This window comes from Notothenia coriiceps, unplaced genomic scaffold (genome assembly GCF_000735185.1).
Source record: "Notothenia coriiceps isolate Sejong01 unplaced genomic scaffold, NC01 NC01_scaffold00000339, whole genome shotgun sequence".
Lineage (NCBI taxonomy): Eukaryota > Metazoa > Chordata > Actinopteri > Perciformes > Nototheniidae > Notothenia > Notothenia coriiceps.
Window position 1 is genome coordinate 10,962,955 of NW_011333040.1, and position 22,041 is coordinate 10,984,995.

Consider the following 22,041-nt stretch of genomic DNA (forward strand, 5'->3'; position numbering starts at 1 on the left):
CCTCCAAACATTTTCTATGGGGTTGAGATCTGGAGACTGGCTAGGCCACTCCAGGACCTTGAAATGCTTCTTACGAAGCCACTCCTTCGTTGCCCGGGCGGTGTGTTTGGGATCATTGTTATGCTGAAAGACCCAGCCACGTTTCATCTTCAATGCCCTTGCTGATGGAAGGAGGTTGTCACTCAAAATCTCACGATACATGGCCCCATTCATTCTTTCCTTTACACGGATCAGTCGTCCTGGTCCCTTTGCAGAAAAACAGCCCCAAAGCATGATGTTTCCACCCCCATGTTTCACAGTAGGTATGGTGTTCTTTGGATGCAACTCAGCATTCTTTCTCCTCCAAACACGTCTAGTTGAGTTTTTACCAAAAAGTTCTATTTTGATTTCATCTGACCATATGACGTTCTCCCAGTCCTCTTCTGGATCATCTAAATGCTCTCTAGCAAACTTCAGACGGGCCTGGACATGTACTGGCTTAAGCAGGGGGACACGTCTGGCACTGCAGGATTTGAGTCCCTGGCGGCGTAGTGTGTTACTGATGGTAGCCTTTGTTACTTTGGTCCCAGCTCTCTGCAGGTCATTGACTAGGTCCCCCCGTGTGGTTCTGGGATTTTTGCTCACAGATCATTTTGACCCCACGGGGTGAGATCTTGCGTGGAGCCCCAGATCGAGGGAGATTATCAGTGGTCTTGTATGTCTTCCATTTTCTAATAATTGCTCCCACAGTTGATTTCTTCACACCAAGCTGCTTACCTATTGCAGATTCAGTCTTCCCAGCCTGGTGCAGGTCTACAATTTTGTTTCTGGTGTCCTTTGAAAGCTCTTTGGTCTTGGCCATAATGGAGTTTGGAGTGTGACTGTTTGAGGTTGTGGACAGATGTCTTTTATACTGATAACGAGTTCAAACAGGTGCCATTAATACAGTTAACAAGTGGAGGACAGAGGAGGCTCTTAAAGAATAAGTTACAGGTCTGTGAGAGCCAGAAATCTTGTTTATTTGTAGGTGACCAAATACTTATTTTCCACTATAATTTGCAAATCAATTCTTTAAAAATCAGACAATGTGATTTTCTGGATTTCTTTTTCTCATTTTGTCTCTCATAGTTGAGGTATACCTAGGATGAAAATTACAGGCCTCTCTCATCTTTTTAAGTGGGAGAACTTGCACAATTGGTGGCTGACTAAATACTTTTTTGCCCCACTGTAACTGTAGTTTACCTTGTGTTTTTAATACTTTAGGTATATATTTAAAGCAGTAGTCATTTGTTTGGCCACTTGGAGTCAGCAGAACAAGCTGTGGACGAAACACTGACATATTGTCATCTTAAAAAGTTTTCATGTTGGTCAAAATTATACATGTACATACTGCTACTGCTTTTTATCAACACAACACTGCAGCACTTCCTACAAACATTACATTTGAACTTAAAGGGGACCTATCATGCAAAATACACTTTTGGATGTCTTTTATACTCACGAACTCACGCAGCGTCAGAAAATAAAACCCTTTCTCTTTTCCTCCGTACCCAAATCTCTTAAAAACGGGGGTACAACGAGCGGATACAGATTTCCTGCCGATATGACGTCAAATCGGCGGCAGACTCACAGAGAGTTGCTATCAGAAACAATGCCTGACGTGTTTTGGACGTAATCTCGTCTTTGGCAAGCCTCGCTAACACTCAGAGCTAACCTGTACTGTAGAGCACATGTGTTTAAAAAGCAGGAAATAAAAACTCACCTTGTGGTAAACCCGCAAGAGAAAAAGTATTTGAGCTCCATACTGTTTCAGAAATAATCCTTGATGTGGTTTAAACAGGATGGCGTTTTATCACAGCAGAATTGAACTTTATCTCCGGTAGAATTCTGATCAGGCATTAGCTCCGCCTCCTTTTTTTTTTTTTAAAGCTAAGGACCCAAAATCCGCGTTTCTGTAACAGGGCTGCAAAAGAGGGGTATGAGCAGTATGAGGCCTGGCTACAATGGGTGATCTGTTTGGTATTTTGAACAAACAACTTCACAGACATGTTTTGTATGGCCCTACAATATATGTTTCCAATATAGTATAATAGGTCCACTTTAAATAATACAGTGAGTTGAATTGAGTATGTACGCAACATTTCATGTACAGATGTGTTGTTTGTTCTTTATAATCCTCTCACTATAGCCGGCTTAAACCATGTGTGTGATCTCCGACTTTTTCTCTAATGCATCACAAGGAGATTACAGAAAAAAAATTCAGTCTTGTACAAAAAGTTAAGGAAAATAATATATAACCTGAATACTCAATACTAAAAGAATAATGTATGTAATCAAAACAACATTTCAACATTTCACCTACAGATTTCTGATCAAAATAATCTATGACATCAACCAGTATAGCATGTTGGAAAGTAACCCAGATAAACTCAAACTTAAATATGACTGCTGCTTTGACACTAATACTAATACTAGACATTAATAACAAGTAACATGTAATGTAATACAAATCCAATTGACTTGTTTCACCCTAAAAGAAAAAAGAAAAAGCGCTGGAAAATGTAAATATAAAGAATTGTCTTTTTCAATTCATCAGTGTTCCCTCTTTTTCAGAATAAGTCATGTTTTGAATGTCCTCTCTTCTATACTCAATGCTCAATCAGTCTAAAAACGGAATAAAATACCCAAAACATGACAAATTAGTTATATTCAGGTTAATGGAAGAAGAAGAAAAAGATTGTGCTTGGAGCATCTGAAGACAGGAGTGAATGCAGTCATGTCAATGCAGTCAGCTGTTTGTGTAATAGTATGCAGATTTAGCAAGGAGATGAGCAATAGGTATGAACCCAATCAGACCCTCTCACTGACGGTAGAAAACGAGATTGGCCCACGGCAATAACTCTCCCTTACAGTACACCCATTAAAGAAAAACTGATGATGATGACAAAAAAACTACAATTTGAACTAAACTTGGAGGTCTGTCCTTCAACTTGAAAAGACATGAAACTTTAAAGGGTGCATTTAAAAGCCCACTTCAGGGGGTTGAGACAATAATCCACTCTGCCAAGAATTCACACAAAACATTGCTACCCTCTACAGATTTAAAGAAGGTGAATGTTTGTATCTCCTCCAAAAACTATACTCAGCTTTCTAAGATGTTGTCATTATCTCCAGTTCATAAAGAATTCAGTAGTTGAGGGCTTCAGTTGGAGCCATTTCAACCACGTTTCATCTCTTCACTAAAGGTAAAGTTCAGGATTGTAGGACTGTATATGTTAGAGATGTTTCAAATTGTAACTAGTGTATCATTCCAAGAAACCCTGCTGCAGGGAGTAGCTGGAATATTGAAAGCATATCGGCACATTCCCTTAGAACCCAACCCGTTGGAAGTTGAAATGTAATGTAGCGGCCCACAGAGGCCAGTCCCTCTCTAATGGTCTGGCTTTGTCACTTACATTATAATGTGGAAGCAGAGATGGAGACACAGTCTGAGACACTGCCAAGTCACTTTTTTATGACAACTTCTCCTCCTAATTCTCATATCAGCTTATGGCTTTCGACCATTAGTGTCTTATATTCAATAGGGTGTCATACTGCGTTTGTTTTAAATGTCTTAATGGCAGCTTTTCCTTTAAATGGCATGCTTGGAAGTGCAGGATTTAAGATGACACTTAACGTAGTCACTATTTTGGCTTCTGAACAAGAGGTTTTCAGTTGTTCTTAACTCAATAGACTGTAGCACACTCATAGCAGGGTTAGTAGATGGCTTATTTACATTATGGTTCCAAGAAACATGACAGTGAGCAAACAGGCAAAACAATGGATTTTGCACATTTGCACACATAAATCTTAATTGTGTAGAGCTATTGTTAATGTTATTTATAACACCTGTGATTGTCCTGCTTTAAAAAAAATAGTAATCATATTACCTCTCACAACCAACTGTATTATTTAGGGTCCTTTTGTTGTTATAGTACAAATATATCGATCCTTACAAGCCATTATAAACCTACAGGTTAAATGTTACTTACTGCAATGTCTCTGGTTTGATTCCAGTCATGGGCATGTGTTACCTCCCTCTTCTCTCTCTGTCAATTTTCCCCATTTTTTACACTGTCATCCGTCACATTTCGAAAAATGCCCAAAAGAACCTTGAGAACAGAACTTCTTTTATTCTAATGAGATGTTTCTCTGTGAAGGTTCATTGCCTAAAGAAAATCTCCAGATATGAGGTCAGTGTATAGGTGAGGTCAATTGTTTTACTTGAAAAATAAGTGTTAATCAGAAAGTGTTAAAAGAATCAGGAAATATGTATTGGAAACAAGGGAAAGTAACCTAATGTATTTATTATTAACAGTGTCATCAGGAACTTTTCTTATTTCAGTGGAAGGTCAGTGTTGCAGGACAAAGCTGACTTTTGAAAGGTGTCCCCCCCGCCCCCCCATTTGTTATGAATGCTCACACCTGACGATAAACGCATCAATTGGTTATTAATTAGCAGGCTCCTGTGTTATCGGCCCACACAGACAGGTAGCGCTGACAGCCAAGGGGAGAGGAATCTGTCATCCTCACTACTCCTCTGTGCTTCACAGGGGTGTACACACACACACACACACACACACACACACACACACACACACACACACACACACACACACACACACACACACACGCGCGCACACACACACAGAGGACTGGCAACGTGAATGTTTGCAGGTCTTTTGAGTTAGCTATATATCATCTCCACTTCACCTTGTCTGTACAATCACCTTGTGTTACCTCTGTAAAAAAAAGCTTGAGAAAAGCTGAACTGACGCCACTCTCTCACCGTTTCTCACAAACAAGACCTCGTCTGCCCTTTTAAGAAGCCTCCGCCTGACCAATCCACCTTTGTAAATTGGCAAGATCGAGAAGTTGCTGGATGTATTTTCCTTTCTTGTTTAATTATTTTATCCCTGTGAGAGGCATGAAAAGGGAGAAAGAGAAAAGCATGACAAAAGAGTAGATAAAAGAAGCAGTGAGTGTACTTATAGTGCAACAAACACGCGCAGACTCACAGACATGATTTTATGCACTCATTCATATATAATTCACATTATTTCATGACTCATCTTGAATACACTGCCCTGTTGCCAAAGCTCTCTGCTTTAGACAAGAGCAGGATGGCACTCAGTGGTGAATGGAAAGATGTTCCTTGTTGTGTTGGCACCCTGAAAGGAAGCTGGTTGGTTCGGGCAGACAATGTGTGGCCTGGCTGCGAACTTGGTGTCTCCTGACAAAACCTGTTCAGTGCACCGATTGGCCTTTTGAAGCTCTGTTACGGCGCATTTCCAACTCTTGTGCCGAATTTTGTTTCTTCAGAACATTTGCTGGCATCGATCAACTGAGGCATACATAAATACTGTATGTCCACATTGTTTTGCGGCAATGCTGAACTTTTAGCAGCTGTTTCCCTCTAGCCCTAATAATTGTTTAATGCTCAGCGAATTCATCGTCTCTGGGCTAAATAGCATACAGATATTAGAGTAGAATTGATAGTCTCATCCAGCCTGACTTGAAGAGTTCCCAAAATGCAAAACTCTTTAAAAACATTATTCTGGCATGTTTTGATATTTTTGGCCTATATCTTATGATAACATAGTTTTCGTAACAGAGTAATTGCTAAGACCAGGGAATAAAGGAACGTTCCTTTAAGGAAATTAGAAGTTGGTAAAAATAGCAAATGGTTGTCCATCAGATGTAACCTTGACATTTGACTCTTTGTAAACCTCTAAAAAGTGTTAAACTGTTTAAAATTTCAGGCAAAGTAGCTTATGGAATGTCCTCAGGTGTCTCACCACTTTAACCAACCCAGAATAGCTTCTGCTGTTTGAGTCTTATCTGTTGTTGCTCGCACTGATAAGCACAAAGCCACAAGGAGACAAGAATATAAAATGTGTATGTAAAGAGATGACCTAAAACAAGCACCGTAGGAGGCTGGAAATGGAAAGTGCAGGAGGGGTCAAGCGAGACATGAAAGGAGGATGGAGCGGTTCAAATAATACCGTAGGAGGAAATGAAGCTCCATTTAAGTGAGAGGCAGGTGAAAGGACAAACAAAGCCCTTCATCATTTCCTTGATAATACATTGCTGCTCACTCAGCCAGTTTTCTTTCGGAGCCTCTCCAGAGTGACACCCACTCAGGACGCTGTTAGTCTGGAAACGCCTTGTTCCTGATGCTTGAGTAGAGAGCGGCTAAGTGCCTTTCACTGCTCTCAGAACAGGCCTTAGTGACAGGCATGACAAATAATGTGCATGGAGAAAAGGGAAAACAATTGAGCCTGCAGACAGGGATACATTTAATATAGCGGGTGTCATGACCCTTGCTGCCGACTGGAGGGAAACAGTTCACTTCTGAATTTCGTCAGAGCCTTTTACCATTTTAATTTTGTGTGCACTCAGAATGCGCCTACATCTGTTTTGAGTAGAGCTGAATCATCCAAAGAAAATCTTGTTTGTTAAAAAATATATATATATATTAATATCCAAATTACAGTGAGAAGTCAAAATGGTTGCAAATAGGAATGCATGACGTAAAATACATGACACTTTTCTCAAGCTCCACAAAATGGCTTCACCAGTCTGGCAGTATTTTAAGGTGTCCAAAAATGACAATAAAATAGCGCTATGCAACGTGTGTGAAGCAGAAATCCTGCAGCTCCGCTCGCGGATCGGAGCAAAACACTAACACACTTAGCTATTTTATCCACTTCTGGAACAAGCTAAACTAGTTATAAATATATTTATTCTTCACTGTCGGGTCACTCAGTCATTACTGGATCAGTAAGCTGCATAAGACGATGCTGTCAGGAGCAGGTGCGTCGGCCTGCCCCGGATGTTTTTTCTGTAGCCCCGGGCAAAGTCTTATTGGCTGATGGGTCCCGTGTTATAATCCAAAGTTAATGTAAACTTGAATAATGTACTTAATTTGAATGTAATAATGATGTTTGTTGTTGTTTGTGGAAGCGCCGGTGAATGAGCCCCATTAACTGCGTTTTAAACACCACTTTAAATGGAGGATCCCCATAGGCCCCGCCCACTCGATCGGATCGGTGATCGGTATCGGCCGATACTGATTCCGGTGATCGGCCCCAAAATTAGCGATCGGAGCATCCCTAGTTGCAAAGGTGATGAACCAGCAGGTATATTAAAAACCTAATGAATAAGAAATGTATTGGACCAAACACCTTGAAATATGCCCATTCATAAATGTTTCTCATTAAAGCCCATCAACTAGTAATGCATGAGTCAGCTTTTCTAATAAAATGTTGTTCAATAATGTATTTTCAACACATTTCACGCCCATGTTTAGAAATGGTAAAAAGGGAATTTGTTGGGGAGCGTCTCCAGCAGTGGGTTTATACACAGTTGGAGCTCTATTGAGTATTTACAGCAGCAGGAAGGTGAATAAAGTCAACATAAAACAGAGTTAAATAGTCAATGCGATATTAATATTACTATAACTCATGCAGGCATCTGAGGGCAATTTAATAAATACTTGATATAGAATGTTGCTTTATTTAATTAGCACTTCGGCATCACATTCATGCAAATAAAGACATTATGATTTTGATAATAAAAAAGAGAGGTTTTGCTGGGATTTGACTGTTTAACAGTTTATTCGTATAGGCTCAAAACACATAAGACTATACAAGTCTGTCTCACTCTGAGCAGTAATAATTCCTGTTTGCAATAATGTCACACAACTAAAGAGCGTTTTAAGATTAGAATTTGACTTCACAGTGCATCATAATCATCTTTTTGATACTAACCTAAAATACCCATTAACCCCTTACATTTAGAGGGAGAATGCATAGAAATATTTCTCTCAGCCTCAGTACTTAATTCCAGCTTCTTATTCCAATGTTAGGCTGGGAAATCAGAGCCCATCTAAAGGAGGCTTTGAAAGCTTGTTTTGGCTCACTTCCTAGTTATGAATTTCTCATTGGTATTCCTGCTCTACAGCCTGAAGTAAAAGGGAAAGCCATTCCCCACAGAGAGCTTGATTCTGTCCCGAAACAGCCCCATCAAACGATTCAGCTCTATTACCTACAGTCACGATTCTTTCATATCATTTTAGTTCCAATTTAAATCTCAAAATCTGAGACGTCCCTCAGGGCACGGTTGTTGGACCCCAACCATTTCCTCTCTCTGTCCTGCAGTTCTACCACTGATTTGTGTTTGTCGAGAACTTAATGTTGCCACAGTCTGTTTTTAATCATGAGCTATGTTTGTTCAGACCCAATTCAATTATTCATTATATTTGTTCAACATGCTGCTCTGCTGCAATGACACTGCTGATACAAATTAAACTCCGGCAAACTTGTAGCCACCAATCCTCTGTCTGAGTTGTGGGGAGAGGAGTTGTATTCTATTTTGTAATATCTCCCAGAGTTCCATCTGTCAATGACAGGACCACAACTCACAAAAATTAGATCAATAAAGCAGATTTTAGTAGCTAGAGTCCGCCCTCTGGGGAAAGAAGGGGAACGTGACGGACCAAATGAAAGATAACAAGAAATGGTGAGAGATTGTGAGGAGCAGCTGGAACAAAGTATAAATACACACCGAGAATATACATGAGTCAATATACTGTATACAACCTGACAGATGAGAAAGGAAAAATATGATCTAGCTTCTTCTATTCTATCTCCTATCTTCACACAAGATGTCATGCGTGCCTTTTCCATCTCCTGACAGCTTTCTCTCTGCAAGTAGGTCACTTCAAAATAGAATGCACAATGGAATTATAGAAGTACAGCTTTTTATTTGACTCCCTAATTGACAAAATGATAAGAAGACATTTTTGTGCAAGCATACATGTTTACATGTGTAAGTCTGTTTTCAAGTAAGTGATGCGTTAACTTAAAACTCCCTGAGGGTTTTCACTCCATCTGTAGCTGATATGTAATAACGTTTGCAATCCCGCACGGCACACAGTATGACTAAGATATTTTCATAATAATACATTTAGCCAACTAATAATAAGGCCCACGAGGGAGGGGGTATGGGGGGTAGCGTACTGCTAATGCTCATAATCCATCCAAAATCCCTCTCATCTGTTTCCTGCAATGAGTGCCATGGGGGAGAACACACACCCTCTACTAAATTACTTTTCTGTACTCTGTGTAGCTGCACAATTAACTCTGTAGTCCCACTTATAATATAATACCCTTTTTTTGTTATTTTGTTCAATTGAAATTCATGCTTGCAAACATTTCCAGCTACTAAGATCACTCTTTATGACTTTCACAGGGAGTCCTATACTACACCAATGATCATTTGGAAGGCATTTACCTTGTACGCAACTCATGTGACATATATGTTGTCTAATGATGATTGTGTCACGCTAATGAACTAGCCCTTAAAGTTGAAAGGTGTTCAGATTTGTTTTCAGAGTCACTGCAATAAATAAAGTAAAAACTGACAGTAAAGTGACAGTAATGCTGTCGGCTGTTCTTGTCTCAGACAATTTTTTCCCTCTATTTCGATTTTCTGTTGCTTTACAAAGTCACTGTTCAAGTGAATTAAGTCTCACTTGTTATGCCCAGTCTCATCTGGCTTCAGTGGGAAGTGCTCTGTGTGATATGATGCGCCGACATCCAACCAGACTCTGGTGCACAGTGGTGAGATAAGGAGTGTGTTCATCGCATTGGATACACTGCTCTGGGTGTCATGCATGGCTCTCACTGGGCACTGAGTGTGTGTGTGTGTGCATGTCAGTGTTTGACATTGCTGCATACCATGCTGACAGGTGTCAGTTTCATTTCGGCTGTCAGATTTGTGTGTCTTTTTGAGGCACTAAGGGAGTGGAGGGGATTTTGTTGTCTCCACAAGTGTATGGCGTCTGACAGAATTAGCAAAGCTCTGAGGGACAATCGCTGCCGGCACAGAAAGCTTTCTGTCTGCATGGTATTAGGAGGAAATATTTCCCTCATAACTGAGACTGCTGTATGATTGGTATTTCTTTGTAGGAACTGTCTGCAAATAGGCAGGAGGAGAGAGAAGTGATTGTTATATCTCTCTGAAACAGCCTGCGAAAGGAAGCGTCTGACATATTCACCAAAACAAAGACTGGATCAATAAACTGAATTTCAATTTCTATTTGCCCTATCCTCTGAAATTGGTTGTTGATGTAGCAGGCAGCCCAACATCTGTGTCAAAAAGGTAAACATCCAGTGCCTTGCGTCGCTCTGATAACAGCCACCGTTGTTCACTGGATCGCCGCCATTTAGCACATATTCTTTCCTTTATTCCACCAAACAATTCAGCTGTGTGCATGTCACTAAATGGTTGGACCTCGCTATGTGAGAGGACACAAAGACCCCCTGAGGTGTCATATCTGAGCTCCTGGCAGGCTGGTTGCTCATGAGCTGGATCAAAGCCTAATGGAAGGATATGAGCCCCCGGCTGTTTGGTCGGGACAGCTCAGGTGAACTAAGCCGGAATGCAGAATGAACACATTCATGTTTCTCTATTGTTTGTAACAATGAACATATATTTACTCTTTTAAGGATACCTAAAATCCAATTAAACCTTAAAATCTCTTTTTGACATAGGTCTATGCAGTCAATTATAGCGGAGATAATCTATTTATTTTGTATTAACATCAAATTGAATGAGTATTATAAAATGTAAGAAGAGGTCAATCGTGGTGATAGGCCCAACCAATAATCAATAATCAGATTAAGCAGAGTTGAGCTTTGTCTTGGTTAAACAGTAAACATTTGCTATATCTCAAATAGATATGGGCATAACAAGCCGATATACTATAAAATAATCACTAGGAACTATTCAACCTTTATTTTGAGAATGCCTCCCCCCCAATCAATACACTGTAGCAAATGCTAAACTGTCCTTGTGTGGAAAAAAGAGCCAAACTGAACGTGCCAATCACATCATTTTTACCTCTCTGCTCACAAAGCCACTTATTTGATACTTCTAAAATTTGATTTAACGAACCTAAGCATACATGTCTAACATTACATAAGTGGTTTCGACGTTCTGACCAAATCGGCAGAAAAGTGAATACACAGATTTCCACCAAAGACTTTTCCTTATAAGGGATTCAGCTGTTCGTATTGTAGTGGCAGTGGTAGTTATAGTGATAACGCAGCATTGAATGAGATTCATTTGTCTCCAAAAGAAAAGAAAGTGTACACAGGGATGTGTATAAATATCCTTGCATTTCTTTAACAACTTGCATAAGGGCATCTGTTTAAAATGAGAGCCATGCCTCTGATGCTCTGTAGATCCAGGCGTAGGAGCAGGAGTTACACATTCAGATGTAATGCATAATCCCACTGGTGCCAAAGCTGCTCACTAACAAGACAAGTCAGGTACTACCGGAGCAGTCAGTTTTCGTAACGACTTTAAAGGAGAACTTCTTGGTCCCTTCCCAATTCTCCTCCTCTCGATTCATGCAGGTGAAACTGGAAAAGGAGACACAAACCGACAGGCCTGCGGTGCGCAATCACCCTCACCTGTCACCCTGAATGACGCCATCTCCTCGGCAGCTCATTGGTAAACATAAAGTGTGTGTCGGGTAGCCAGATGGAGAGCACGGGAGGCTATCTGCTCTCTCGCTCACTCACATATCAGCTCGTCTGGATAAGAGAGAATCCAGCAAAAGAGGCCATTTTAGGAGGGGGATGGCACTAAAATAAAGAATTAGGATCCTTATAGGAACCTTTTATAGAGCGGTGCAGTGATGGCGTTTTTGTAGGTCGACTCAGAAGTCAGCATCGCAAGAGCTCCCTCTTCAAAAGCAATTTTCCCATTAGGGCTTTTTCCATTATAGTTTTGAAATATTGTGGAAAATAAGATCTGTTGCTAATACACGTTAAAGGTCACTTATATATTTTGTTCAGCAGGATAATCTCCACATATTAACACCACCTTTTTAATAATTGAAGCATAAATGGCTAGGCTATAAGGAACTACATGTTGATGGCATGTCATGCGTCAACAGCTAAAGGCATCTTCATCGTGATGATGTTAAGTTGTCCCACTAAATCATTTGTTAGCAACCGTCATTTAAAAAACCCTGTAAGAGCCAAAATGCGTGTTTAACCGTTGTTTGTTGTTTTTATTTGTATCAATAATTGTTTACACTGCACACATTTGTTCTTGGATACTTTCGGTAATTATCACCTGGCTGTGGTTAATGGTACTTAGTTCACTTGTTGTATGCTGGGGTGTGGAAGACAAAGAGGCAGAGCTGGATTTGAATATTTTCTGTTGACAGTATAGTCGTGCCTTAATAATGGTATGTTTTATTTTTCATTTTAATAAATGTCACGTAACCTCAACTTCAGAATGGACAGTGACGAGCGTCATTTCACCTCAAAGCAACTTAATGGGAAGTTTAGTCATTACAGATACATACAAGTTCCAGACATTTATTAGTAGGATATTTACTGACGCATTTGATGTCGTTGAACACCACAGACCTTATTTCTAGCATCTAACCAAAAACGATTGACTATAAGACAAGGGAGCCCAGATTGCTAAAATGCTAACTAATCTCATTCCTAGCGCTCATTCCTACTACCATCTATCTTCCTCCCTCCAGAACCTCAAAGTGTCACTGAGAGTCCTCCAAACCTTCTGTACTGTTTGCCTCCAACCATTTCCCACTGCCACCATTTTTTTCATCCTTCCTACCTTGCATGAAAAGTTTACTCTCGTAATACGTGCAGAATTTTTATTTGGTTGACACGCAAGGCTCAGGCAAGACGAGACAATAACTCATCCTGTCTGAATGCTGATGGCTGAGTTTAGCCTTGAATGAAACAAGTTTAATTTGATCAAATGTTTTTAAATCATCCGGTGTGCTTCAACAACCTTCTGTCCCGGGTCATATGCAAATGTGATGATATTTTAATGGACTTTGTTAAAGTCTGACATCTGTCTCGCTCAACTTCCTGTCTGTGCGCCTTACTTTACCAGTTGAACATACTGTATTTGTTTGACATACAGTGCAACTGATGATACAGTATAGTGGCTGACCTCTTGCCTTTGGGAGATTAACACCATGACGAATACAGCCACTATTCTAAAGGAAAATGAAACACAGATTTGGTAGGTCATTTACCATAATTACTCTTAAACTCTTGTGTAGAAGCTATACAAGTGTAGGTAAACCATCAGAAAATTAAGTGTCATGTTTATTTTCTATCTAAGTGTAGCGTGCTTTCATACCTAATCTCTTTGGTTCAAAAGAGCCGTCAATCAAACCCTGGTGTGGACCTGGCTGCTTGAAAAGGCGGGTCTACTGTATGCCCACTTTTAAACTGACTGTGCAGCAGGTTGCCATCTTGTGATTAAGAAATGTTTTTAGGAAATTATTTTCTAGTTGGCTTGTATTAGGACATTTATAATACAACCCATTTATGCAAATTTGGCAAATCATTTGGTAACACATATGCACTTCAGTGCAAGTTCCCAGGAGCTCACTCTGTGTACTTTGTCAATTCATTAAGTCTATCAACAAAGGGTGTGGTGCACACGTCCCACAGTAATAAGACCAGAAACATTAGACATAAGAAACATTCAAATGCTGCATACATTTCTGTCAGTCACTGAATTTGATTTCACTACGTGGATCCTGATGATACAGAAAAGCTACAACTGTCCATTCGATAAATGACCTGTCCTTTTATATAACTTTACGTTCTCTTGTTGGTTTGTTTGTAAAAAGTCAGTGAAAACAGTCATTCCAAGAGCCAATCTAAAGGTATTGGCCCCTTATTGTAAAGTTGCTTCTTGAAGGTAAATGAGGCAGGCTGGGTTTAAGAGAGGCTTATCATTTTGTCATCTGATAATTCAGTTAGATAAACAGTATATTCATGAGCTGTCAGAAGCTCCTGTCCACAAGAGAAGTAATAAGCACATGCAGACGTTGAGGAAAACATAATATGAATCTCAAGAGTTTAATTACAGCGACTAGGGAATTTTGACTTCAGTCTTCAGTTTTTATTAAGCCTCAAAACCAAATGATCCGTTTCTACTTGATAGTATCTTTCCTTAAGATGTGTGTATTTCATATTTCTCTAATCATCTCGCTATGAGGAATTCCTGGGTACTGATCCACATGACCTTGAACACAGTTCTCTGCCCTGTTTTATCTCTCTGAAATAGCCTTTAGGAAAATCTTCTTCAGCTTTAGGGCTTTATTCATAAATGTATTGGAGCCTGCAGGAGTCAAATCTCCCTCCCTCAAGCGGCAGACATATCAACCCACAAGCCCCCAGTGTCTGTTTAAACCAACATCCTTATCATTTAACAAATTCATCACTCAGAAAACACCAAGATTTTTCTTTCCTGAATTCACATGAGGCGTCTGCCCCGCGCTTTAGAAACCCTTTGATCGAGCCATTCCTCTTGATAAATATTCATCAAGATGGTAATTTTGTCAACTCCTGTGTTTATGCTTGATGGATCTTTTAGTTATTTTAATTGCCTTTCATGAATATTTTCCTCTGACAAGCCGATTCAAATGCCGTAATAGTGGTTGGGAGACATGATAGGTGGATGATGTATACTTCCTGTGGCAGCCTCCAGGCAGCCGCTCCGCTCTGAGTGACTGACGGTTCGGGCCGAGGGTAAGAGGACCGCTAAATCTTGCCTGCTGCTGCACAACCAGGGATAACTCTCGCTCTGCTGCTACAGGGAAACATAAAGCAGGTTGCTAGCACTGACAAGGTTGCAGCTGCATTTGCTCGGACTTGAGCATTTCAGAGTAACTGGCCCCTCTGGCATGGCATGGATAACTGCCCCCCTCCCCCCCCCCTCACTCTCAATCTTCCAAAAGCAGCAGTCTACCAACCTTGAACAAAGATTACACCTGCCACTCAGACAAATGGTCAAGGTGAGGATTAGGGCGGGATTTGGAGTACTCTGCATTCCTGGCATATTTGTGGAGGTGACCACTCTGACATGTAATGCACGGATGAGCAGGATAATTTTCTTTATATTTAAAGCATTCAATCCATGTATTCATTGTATAACATTTAATTATGAGTTGATGCATTCTAATTGCATTTAAATTATGCATTAAAAACTTCAAAGTCATTTTTTTTGTAATTAAATCTATCGAATCAGAGTTGCTGCTTTGGACCTCAATCAATTTAAGATGGTTGACACGTTTCCAATTTATATCATAGAATATAAAATTAAAATAAATATATATATGGACTGTACTTATATAGCGCTTTATCCAGTCTTTACGACCCCTCAACGCACTTTACATACTACATGACATTCACCCATTCATACAGAGCAGTGTACCTTACTCTAGGAACTAGCATTCATACACATGCACACACCGTTGGCCATGCCATCAGTCAACTCAGGGTTAAGTATCTTGCCCAAGGATACATCAACATGTTGGCTGCACGAGCTGGGATCGAACCCACAACCTTCTGGTTGAAAGACGACCGCACTCCCTCGCAGCCACAGTCGCCCATACACATGTTAAAGGGTGAGACGACTGCATGTAATCCAAATAAAATGGATTTCAAATACTTATTAAATCCCACTGCTGGTTCAGAGGAAGATTGATAAGTGGCTGTTAGATACTTTTCACTTAATCGACGAGTTTATTTCTATGTATGTATTTTGATAAATCAATATCAATGACTACGTGTGCAGTATAATCCAAGTCTCATTTAGCCAGTCTTAGCTTTTGATTTCCCTGCATTTGGACTAAAACCATACCATGTTAAACCCTTGCACAAAAACATTCTTACTTTTTTACAGGCACTCTAGTCATCTGCGCAATTCCAGTTGAGTTAGATAGTAATGTTTTATAGAAAAAGGCATGTGTTAGTGAAGAAGTGACGATACACCTTGGTGAATGTTACTTTGAATATACTGCTTGAGTTGTGATCAGATGTTATTATATCGTTTTACTGTTCTTAGAGATGACCCCCATTTATTTCAAATCAGAACTACTTTTCTGATTCATTTAAGTGAATTCTGTTGTCTAAATATAGACGTGCATGTTTTTGACGTATCCATTTATTTCAGCAAAAAGTGTTGCTGCCCATTAAAGCTGTTAAAAAAAGTGATCAAGGACTTTTAATTACACTGACAAGCTTCATCAAGCTCATTGAAATTACATTGGGGACATTATTAGATTATAGATAGATAGATAGATAGATAGATAGATAGATAGATACTTTATTAATTCCAAATTACGAAATTATTTTGGCACAGCAGCAGTGTTGTCAAGCATTATACATGAGTTAAACATATTCAAATATACTAACATAATAAAAATACCATTAACAGCAAATATATACAGATTTACAATAGAAAAAACATATATCACTAGAGTATCTAAATATAAAGACAATACTGAATACATGTGAATACTCTACAATATACAGTACATTTTCACTAGGCAAAATAAATGTATAGAAATATACAGAAACATATTGACAATGTGTTATATATACATTACAATTGTGCAAAGTAGCTGTTGTGCAGAAAGAATACAGTAAAAAAACGTGTATAGTTTGAATTATTGTAATGAATGGTTGCACGCAGGTGTGTAAAACACTGCATGGCCAGCAGCGTCCACTCTCCAGCCCTGCAGCACACACTGGGAGCAAATATTGATTTCTGTTGTTGTTATCCTTTACAGTATTTGTACTTCCAGTGGACTCCATACAGCAGTGATGAACCCTTGAATGTGAAGATGCAGTTTGTCTCCCAGCATGGAAAGGAAACAACTGAGACTCCACACAACCCCCATGTTTCAAAGAGTCCTATAGCTGTGTGGCCTGAGGGAAGGGAAAGCAGTGTGCGCTCTACAGCAGGGGTCACTGTTGAACCGAAGCATTCCTATAGCATCCATCTGCCTCACCTTCTCTCCCTCTCCTCACTCTGAGAGAAAATGCAGCATGACAGAGCTGGAACAATAGCTTGATTTGATATCTAGGTCATGCAAAATCGTCTAATCTTGGCAAAGAGAATATTTATTGACTGGGGGTGAGTAACTTGCCATGTAGGCTGCTGTTAACAGATAGATCGGGGGTGAATAATTAACATGTGGGCTGCGACATGACACAGGTGGTGCGTACAGTGGAGTGCAGGGAGATAGGTGCCACCTTGTCAAAAAGGCTTCAGGTAGAATTGGAGCCGAGTGAGGAATAGAAATAAGACGTTCTATAAATGTGGCGGGTGTGGAGAAGGGTATGATTTGGGAGTTTTTTAGGTCATGGTAGTTAGTGGAAAGTGCATGTGAGGGCCATGGTTGATATCTGAGGTGGAAATTCTCTTTTTTGTACAGAACATAACCTTCATCTGAGTACAGCAATGCCTAGTGGTTTGGCATTTCGTGTTGGCAAATCATTACACAAAAAATGCCATTGTAAGGGAGTTAAAATACTGCAGCAACATCAATTTCAAGCTTTCAGCCACATCTTATGGTCTTTTTCGGTAATTGACTATGAATGTTGAAAATAATAAATAAATGATGAACATTGTCAATATACATGAATTAAGTCCAGTCGTTTTTTCCTGAACTAAATCATAGTTTGAAACATCAGCGGAATAGCAGGTGCCAACAGTCGTTTCCTTTGTATTATTTTGAGCTTTGGTGAGTTTTTAAGGACCTGAAGCAGGCTACGACAGTTGAGTTGAATTGTTGTGTTATTAAACATTAAACACAGAAGCAAAAAGGTCTACTTTCAGCCACATTTGATCGACGATCGCAAAGGTAGTGTGGGTAGATCGCATGGCATTGAAAAAAAAAGGAAAACAAAAAGAAAGTTAGCCTATCATCCATCCTTACTATGGCATTTGCCACTTGATTGACGTACAGGTAAGCCAGTCTGAGTTGTATTGTGCCATACGGGTTCATGCAGTTATGAGGGGGCCTCACCTCTTCACCTGAAGCGCAAATGCGGCGCACTATTATGCGCTTATGCGGCGCAATTAGTGATTTAGTCATTGTAAAAGTAGCTCCCAAGCTGAAAAAGTGTGGGCACCCCTTTGTTAGAGTTTCTGAGTTTGCTTTTAGCAACGTCAGAAGTTTGTCAGAAACATTCTCACTTTTGGGCAAATACTCTGTTTGGTCTAGGAAATGGATGACACCTTGAGAAAGCATGTAGGAGGCATGACGTGACACAGGATACACCAAAGTCACATGTTGATTTTTACAACCAACTCTCTCGCCGTTTCTTCAATTTTTCTGATGATTTGCCAACACAACTATTATCAACACAACTGTTTTCATTATGACATTTCTTCACCTGCAGTTAGGTTTGTTGTCTTCAAGTTTTGTGCCAGGCTCAATAGAAAATGGCTTCGGTTTAATGTCCTAGTCTCGCATACATCTCCCCTGGGATATGTCTAGATAAGTTCAGAGTTTTACTGCTTTTTCTGAAAATAACTCAACTGAGCAAACTCCATATGCTGATTGAGGATGTGAGAATTGTTTGAAAACTCCAGGAGTTGGACCTTGCACAACCTTTTCTGAAAGTGCTACTGTATTTAAAGGTCTGTTAAGAACCCTCGAGCTCTTCTAGTGAAGTGGTCTTCCTTCAGACTTTGGGACTCAATATTTACTTTTGCAAGGTCAACAACTTTTCTTGAAAGACTTCTTCTTCTTTTGTGTAACTTTAGAGGTCCAACTCGGTGTCGTGTAGCCATGCCCGCATCTCTGGTCCTAGGTCGAAGAGGCTGGCTTCCGAGGGTGGTCTATATAAGGGGCAGATGGTGATTATATGGTCAGCGGTCTGCTCAGGGTCACCGCACTCGCATGCCGCACTGTCCGCCAAGCCCCACGTCTTCATCGATGTTTTAAAGCGACCGACCCCAGTTTGTAGACGGTTCAGAGTGGTCCACTGCCAGCGCGGTAGGTCGTCTCCTCCAATGGCGCCATCTCCTGGGTCCCAGATGTAACGGTGGATTCGGGAGGGCCCGGCTGACTCCCACTCCTGCTTCCAAGCTGCTGCCAACCATGCATCTCTGGAGATGTCCTCAGAGGTGGAGTTGAGCATCTATATGTGTCTTATGTCTTGAAAGACATATATTTCTTAGAAAAACGACCACTTCATCATCATAGATGTTTGGAGTTTAGTCCATTCTTTTCATAAACAGACTGCATGATAAAAATGAACCACCTGGATCTAGCTCTTTATCTGATTAATCATAGCCTTCTTTGGAACACAAATCATTACCAGTATCTTTTGTTTGCATCTCTACACTTAGAACACAGTATATCAAGAGAAACATTTGTAAGATGAGGAACAGATTGTGAGTGTGACCCAGCCAGTCCCTCATAAATCAGATAACCATTTATCCATTTCCAGTGACAGTGATGTAACAGTTACTCCTCACTGAAGGAGGGGAGAGGATCTTAAGGACAGGCTGATCAATGAGAGTCTTTAGACAGGGTTTTGTGAACAGAATACCAAAAGGCCTCTGGGAAAAAGCTCACCCAGGGTCGCCCAATCATTCAGCAGAGGCTCAGGGAGTCGGCTAGCTGCAGGCGAGGAGATCTGTCTTTAAACACAAACCTCTTCACTCTGGACAAACAGGGAGTAGTGAGGGTAGAGGGACACTAACCTATAGTGAAGTCTGAATATTAATTTCAGGGCTAATGAAAACTCCTCTAACCTCTTCAAAATTGAGATCAACTTTCCTCTCTTAATCCTCTTGCCTTCACAGAGGTACTGGCCCGTGTCATTGGTGCCACTCGCTGCAGGCACAACCTAACCCTCAGCCCGCTGCTCGAACTTTGGATGCCCCCTCCGTCTCAGCGGTAGTAAGATATTTTAAGTGCTAAACCACGGGGCTTTTTTTTTATTGAGGTGGATTAAAGAACGGCACTGACTACCTTACGTAAATGGCGCCCACATTGAAGTGTATAATGTATGTTAAAGGTGATATATGATCATAGTTTTATTTTGGGTTACCAGCACTAGAACATGGTCACATGCTTTAAAGTTTAAAAAACACATTATTTTCCTCATAATGTCTTGTCTGAATATATTCGCCCTCCATCTAAAATGCTCCTTTTAGCGCCTGTCTCAAGGCTTACTCTGTTGTGATTGGTCATTGCTTTGGGTCTTCCCTGGCAGAAGTAAAAAAAAATAAGCTTGATGATTCTTGCCGGATTTTAACATGGGAATTGAAGTTTTTCTTTTTCAAAGAACTAGATATTTTGTTAATTGTTGTTAATATTTTGTACTGATAAAAATACCTCTATGCTAGTGGAAATGCTCCAACTGTGAGTCAGCATTGTCTATGGCAGTGGTTCCCAACCTGTGGGCCGCGGCCCCCTGGTGGGCCGCGAAGGTATTGCAAGTGGGCCGCCAAATCTTTTCCAAAATAGTATGATTTTTGTGGGGGGGAAATCAGATAAAAATATACAGAATAATATTTAAAATGATATAAAAAATGTAATTATTCTTTTCATCATTGCATTTTTCCTTAAAATATTAGATATGTGACGAGCAGAGAGATAGGAACATTTGTTGTAATCGGCCGGACTACTTTGCTGCGGGACCGGCGGGACAGCTCTGCACTTGATTGATGCTGATTGTGTAAACTGTAATTAAGTTACCGTCACCTGATGCAAGGCAACAGTCTTTAGTCGGTATAAAAGGTTGCTCAAGTATCAAAACTGACGAGCTTGGTGCGAATCGGGTGTCGCGGTCGAAGAATTTACCAAACGACAGTGAAATAAGACCTGTAACTATACAAGTGACCATGGGAACTCTGGCTCCAACTCAGTAAAATTCACCCCGGCCTTTTATATCGGTCCATTTGCGGTGAATCGGTGGGGAGTTTTGGGACCTTTGCCACACGCTCAAGTTGCAACACAGCTCTTTTTTTTTGTTTACGTGAAGTAGTGCTGCGTTGAGGTTGGTCAGCGCAGTCCTGATAACGGGGCCTCTCGGGTGGGGTGAAGTCAACAATTGTTCATCGACCACTATAGTATGACGGGTAGGGAGAGTGTATTTGGCGTTTATTTTGCACAAACGTCACCCTTGGCCGAGAACTACTCAACTGTCGAAACTGGCGGAGTAATTTGGCAGAAGTCTAGGCCCCCCGTAAAAGAACATCGTTCAAGAAGGCCACATACGACGCACCTGCTCAACGGGGCCTCGGTGGCGAAAGTGTGCAGCCTGTTGGGGCGGACACGACAGGGTCGTAACCGTGCCCGAGGCAGTCACGAGTTAGTTGTGTAAACCTGTCAGGTTTTAGGGTAACTTTGTTAGTTTCACAAGTGTCACCACTTTTACCGGGAGTCGTCAACTTGCCATCCGTCTCCAAATGTTTTTATTTTTAGGAGAAAATAGGAGCGGTGGTAAAGCATAGCGTGTATTCTTCGTCCAAACGGTCTAACGCTGCAAGCAACTGAAGTAGGTCCACCTCGTGCATTTCGCCCGAGAGAAAATGCGAAACCTAGTCGACGAGGTTGTGTATAGACGGTTAAAAGGGTAGTTAGGAAGCAAACTGGCAAATAGGCTGTTACTTGCCCAACTATCCGACGTAGACGATAGAGAGGTTGTAGTGGACTTGCTAGACAAAACGTTTCGCCCTTTTAATTTAGGAGCGGGCTACCACACACAAAAGTCGAAACCGTTACTCAACCCTCTGGGCTTTTCTGCGAAGGGTTCGTAAACACAAAAGATGGTTCGGGTATACGAGTAATGGGAAGAAAAAACGAGAACTTTATGAGGGACTCCGACAGACTTTTTTTAGGCGCCGAACCGCGTTATAACAGTAGTGACAAAACAGAGCCCACTGCACGCGCAAATTGTACCGAAAGGGTAGTTCCGAGCAACTGTTCAGAAAGTCGTGTGGCTGGTGCGCCATTGCCGAGTCGAAGACACGGACAAAGTTATTTTTAGGTCGCGATTCTCATTGATGCGGACATGAAGGAAGCCTGAGAAGAAAAACAAACTGCCGGTCCTCTAGGGCCAGCTAAAGTTGACTGTCGGGACAGAGAGAAAGGAAAATTATGAGGGACAACGATCGGTCGATAGTAAAATATGAAGA

General features: G+C 40.7%; 1 long non-coding RNA gene across 1 annotated transcript in view; it reads left to right on the forward strand.

The window, feature by feature from the left end:
- Nucleotides 1-18,803, forward strand: part of LOC104945506 (uncharacterized) — a 21,348-nt gene extending 2,545 nt beyond the window's left edge. The window contains exons 3-5 of the long non-coding RNA XR_798352.1: nucleotides 17,867-17,873; nucleotides 18,288-18,291; nucleotides 18,628-18,803. This is a non-coding gene — a long non-coding RNA (uncharacterized lncRNA). The remainder of the gene's footprint in view (nucleotides 1-17,866; nucleotides 17,874-18,287; nucleotides 18,292-18,627) is intronic.
- Nucleotides 18,804-22,041: the final 3,238 nt, after the last annotated feature.